This window comes from Neovison vison, chromosome 7 (genome assembly GCF_020171115.1).
Source record: "Neovison vison isolate M4711 chromosome 7, ASM_NN_V1, whole genome shotgun sequence".
NCBI lineage: Eukaryota > Metazoa > Chordata > Mammalia > Carnivora > Mustelidae > Neogale > Neogale vison.
Genome location: NC_058097.1, coordinates 40,881,497 through 40,887,157, shown reverse-complemented (window position 1 = coordinate 40,887,157; position 5,661 = coordinate 40,881,497).

Below are 5,661 nucleotides of genomic sequence, written 5' to 3'. Positions count from 1 at the left end.
TTTAATGCGTTCGCTCAATAGACGGAAAGAAAATAAGCTGGTTACGAATAATCTTGTGAAAGAGACGAGGACAATTTGGCACCATTTGTTCGTTAATTTACCAAAATGGGAAGGAGCTGGGGGAGCTTGGCGCCCCAGCCTTCCAGGAGGAAGGAACACTTCTTGAAAGGTGCAGAGAGAAGCTGCAGTGGCAAGAACCAAAATAGAGACGAAGCAGCCGTTTGCTGTGATGTTACCAAACACAGCCAACGCCAGCCTTCAAGCTGCGCGAGGGTGTGAATTGGATCTAACTTCTAGCAGGGGAGGAAATTCCGTTTGGGTGCTGCATAAGGCTTTCTCCTGTGTCATTTCTCCCACTGCCATTCCAGACCCGGGGCTCTGGGCAACATCCACATGAGGCTGGCCACTGTCTGCCTGGACACAGGAAAAATGAAGGTACTCTTCACCTTCTATGAACACCATTCTTCAAGGTGAAATGATGCTGCTTATACCTATTTGGGCTAACGTCTGTATATCCAAACCTATTTGGACTAACGTCTGTATATCCAAACCTAGATACACACACACACACACACCTGTGACTATATCCTTGAGGTCCCTTTCAGAAAAATACCCACTTAAGCCACTTTAATCACTCATAAAGTTAGTATGAAGGTTAAATAACAAAAGCAGTAAAAATAAGTATTGATTACAGCAATTAGTTAAGGGGTACATTTAAAAAGAGGTAAAACATAAAACATTGGGGGAAGGAGAATAATAATGTTGAGCTTACAATGGGATCAAACTTAAGATGTTATCAATTTAAAGTAGACTATTATAAGTTGCTATATGTAAGCCTCATGGTAACTAAAAAGGAAAAACCCATAGGAAATACACAAAAGATAATGAGAAAGGAATATAAACATACCACTTAAGAAAGTCGTCAAACCACAAAGGGAGAGGGCAAGAAGAAAGGAACAAAGAACTCCCAAAAAATCAGAAAAAAATAAAAAAATCAGAAAACAGTGAACAAAATGTCAATAAGCATGTACCTGCCAATAATTACTTTAGGTGTAAATGGACTAAATTCTTCAATCAAAAGACACAGAGTAGCTGAATGGATTTAAAGCAAAAAAGACACATTTATATGCTGCCTACAAGAGACTCACTTCAGAAGAAAGGACACAAATAGACTGAAGATAAAGGGGTGAAAAAAGATATTCAATGGAAACCAAAAGAAAGCTGGAGTAGTTATACTTACATCTGACAAAATATACTTTAAAATAAAAGCAGTAATAAAAGAAAGAAGGGCATTACCTAATGACAAAGAGGTCAATCCAATAAGAAGATATAACATTTGTAAATATTTATGCACCTAACACAAAATACTTAAATATATAAAGCAAATAATAACAGACCTAAAGGAGAAATAAACAGTAATACAATAATACGGGAACTTTAATACCCTACTTACATAAATGGATTAGGTTTGCCAAACAGGAAATCAATAAGGAAACATCGGCCTTAAGTGACACATTAAACCAGATAGACTTAGATATTTATAGAACATTCCACCCAAAAGCAACTGAATAGACATTCTTCCCAAATGCACATGGGACATTTTCCAGGATAGATCATGCATTATGTCAGAAAACAAATCTTAATACATTTTAGAGGAATAAAATCATATCATACATCTTTTCTGACTGCAATTGTAGGAAACTAGAAATTACATGAATAAAACCGGAAAATTCACAAATATGTGGAGATTAATCAATATGCCACTGAACAACCAGTGTGTCAAAGAGGAAATAAAAGGAGAAATTTTTAAAAATACTCTGAGATAAGTAAAAATGTAAATGTAACACACCAAAATAAATGGGAAGCAGCAATAGCAGAAATAAGAGAGCTGTTAATAGCAGTAAGTGCCTACCTCAAGAAACAAGAAAAGTCTCAAATAAATAACCTACTGTTATACCTCAAGGTATAAGAAAAAGAAAAAAAGTGAAACCCATAATAGAAGAAAGGAAATAACAAAGATTATAGCAGAAATAAGTAAGAGACTAAAAAGACAATGGATAAGATCAACAAAACTAAAAGGCAGTTCTTTGAGGATAAAACAGAAATAAATTGATGAACCTTCAGCCAGACTCACCAAGAAAAAATAAAGAGAAAAAAATAAAAACTAAAGAGGACTTAAATAAAATCAGAAATGAAAGAGGAGATACTGCAACTGATACCATAGAAACAAGGGATCTTAAGAAACCACTACGAGCAATTATGTGTTAACAAATTTGATGACCTAGAAAAAAATGGATAAATTCCTAGAGACATAAAGCTACCCAGACTGAATTATGATGAAATAGAAAATCTGAGCAGACTGATTACTAGTAAGGAGATTCAATCAGTAATGGAAAGCTTCACAACAAACAGAAGTCCAGAACCAGATGTCTTCACTGGTGAATTGTACCAAACATTCAAAGAAGAATTAATACTAATCCTTGTTGAACTCTTCCAAAATTAGAAGAGTAAGAGTAATTCAAACTCTTTTTACAAGGCCAGCAATACTTTGATACCAAAATGGACAAGAATGGCACAAGAAAAGAAAATTACAGACCAATATCCTTGATGAACACAGATGCAAAAATCCCCAACAAAATATTAGCAAACTGAATTCAACACACATTAAAATGATCATACACCATGATGAAGAGGCATTAATTCCAGAGATGCAAGGATGATTCAACATTCACAAATCAGTTAATGTTATACATCACATTAACAAAACAAAGGAGAAAAATGATATAATCATCTCAACAGATACAGAAAAAGAGATCGATAAAATTCAACATCCACTTATGATTAAAAAAAGACTCTAAACAAAGCAAGTATAGAAGGAACGTATGTATGCATAATAAAGACTGCATATGACAAACCCACAACTAACATCATACTCAACAGTGAAATGCTAAAAGCCTTTCCTCTAAAATTTGGAATGAGACAAGGATGCCCACTCTTGCCACTTTTATTCAACATAGTATTGGAAGTGCTAGACAGAGTAATTAAGCAAGAAAAAGAAACGAAAGTCACCCATATTGGAAAAAAAGAAGTAAAACTGTCACTTGTTTTAAGTGGCATAATGTCTCATATACAGAAGCCCTGAAGATTTCATCAAAAAATGGTTAGAGCTAATAAATTCAGTGAAGTGGCAGGATACAAAATCAATACACAAAAATCTGATGCATTTCTATACACTAATAATGAGCTACCAGAAAAAGAAATTCAGAGAAAAGTCCCATTTACAACTGCATCAAAAACAATGAAATACGTAGGAATAAATTGAACCAAAAAGTTAAAGACATCTATACTCACAACTATAAGACAAAAATGAAAATAAATTGAAGACACAAATAAATGGAAAGATATTCCATTCTCATAGATTGGAAGAAGTAATATTGTTAAAATGTCCATACCAGCCACAGTAATATACAGATTTAATGCAATCCCAATGGCATTTTCCCCAGAAATAAAACAAATAATCCTATAACTTGTATTCAACTATAAAAATACCCCAAATAGCCAAAGCAATTTTGAGAAAGAGGGACAAAGTTGGAGGTATCAAGCTCCCTGATTTCAAGCTATATTACAAAACTAAAGTAATTAAAACATTATAGTAGTGGCATAAAAACAGATACACAGATCAATGGAGATTCCAGGATTTAACCCACACATATATGGTCAATTAATTTATGACAAAGGACCCAAGAACATACAATGGGGACAAGACAGTCTTTTCAATACATGGTGTTGGGAAAACTGGACAGCCATATGCAAAAGAATGAAACTGGACCATTTTCTTACACCATACACAAAAAAATAACTCAACATGGGTTTAAGTCTTGAATGAAAGACGTGAAACCATGAAACTCCTACGAAAAAACATAGGTGGTGGTAAGGTTGTTGCCCTTGATCTTGGCAATGATTTTTTAAATCTGACACCAAAAGCAAAAACAAACAAGTGGCATTACATCAAGTAAAAAGTTCCTGCTCAACAAAGGAAATCATCAACAAAATGAAAAGGCAACCCACTGAATAGGAGAAAATATTTTCAAGTCATATATCTGATAAGGGGCTAAGGCCCCAAATATATAAAGAACTCTATAACTCAACAGCTAAAACCCAAACTATTCAATTAAAAAATGGGCAGGAGATCCCAATAGACATTTTTCCAAAGACAAGTACATGAAAAGATGCTCAACATCACTCATCATCAGGGAGATGCCAATCAAAACCAGAATGAGATATCACCTTACACCTATTAGAATGGATATTATCAAAAAGATAAGAAATAACAAGTATTGGCAAGGATGTGGAGAAACGGGAGCCCTCATATACTCTTGTGGGAATGCAAACTGGTGCAGTCACTGTGGAACACAGTACGATGGTTCCTCAAAAAATTAAAACTAGAACTACCCTATGATCCAGCAATTCCACTTCTGACTTCTGGATATTGATCAAAAGAAAATGAAAACACTAACTTGGAAGATATCTGCATCCCATGTTCAGAGCAGCAGTTTTTATAATACTCAAGATACAGAAATAACCTAAGTGTCCGTCAATAGGTGAATGCATAAAGAAGATGTAACACACACACACACACAGAGTGGAATATTATTTAGCCATATCAAAGAACAAATCTTGCTATTCGTGGCAACCGGGGTGGACCTCAAGGGCATAATGCTGAATGAAATAAACCAGAGAAAGACAAATACCATATGATCTCTTCTTTTTTTTTTTTTTTTAAAGATTTTATTTATTTATTTGACAGATAGAGATCACAAGTAGGCAGAGAGGCAGGCAGAGAGAGAGAGGAGGAAGCAGGCTCCCCGCTGAGCAGAGAGCCCGATGCAGGACTCGATCCCAGGACCCTGAGATCATGACCTGAGCAGAAGGCAGCGGCTTAACCCACTGAGCCACCCAGGCACCCCCCATATGATCTCTTCTATATGTAGAATCTATCTATCCATCTTCTTTAAAAAAAAAAAAAAACCAAGCTCAAAGATAGAGAGAAGAGATTGGTGGTGGCCAGAAGTGGGGTTGTTAGGGTGTGTGTGGAAGAAATGAACTGGTTTTGTTTTTGTAGCTTCAACAAATTGAATTATAAAAATACCCATTTAACAACCAACCTCTAATTAAATCTATCTGCAAAGCTCACTAAGGTAACAAAAGGGATCCCACCTGTAATGCCCGGCTCCCTGTCAAAGCCCTGTCTCCATCTTGCCTCGCAATCTCCTGTGTATTCCTTCTGCCCCCAGACCCAGATTTCAGCCTCCTTGGCCAATAGCTTCCTGCTCCTTCTACTCCCTTCTTTCCACCACTGTTAAGAATCTGCTCCTCCTTGAGTAACCCTATCCCCTCTTCCTTCCAGGACCAGCAGGACCTGTTTTTCTTATTACCCTGACTGCAGGGAAGCCCGGGAAATGCCAGGCAGGCAGGATTCTCCCCATGAGGCTGGGAGGAAGGACACGCAGGTGCTGGTCTAGCAGTGATTATTTCACAGTCACGCCCAACTGCATGCGCATGCTCGCACACATCCTCTTTCCACCTGGAAGGCTACAGGGGGCGTGGACAAGAGGAACCACACTCCATAGGCGGCCCCTGACCTTCCAAGTCACGTGGGGT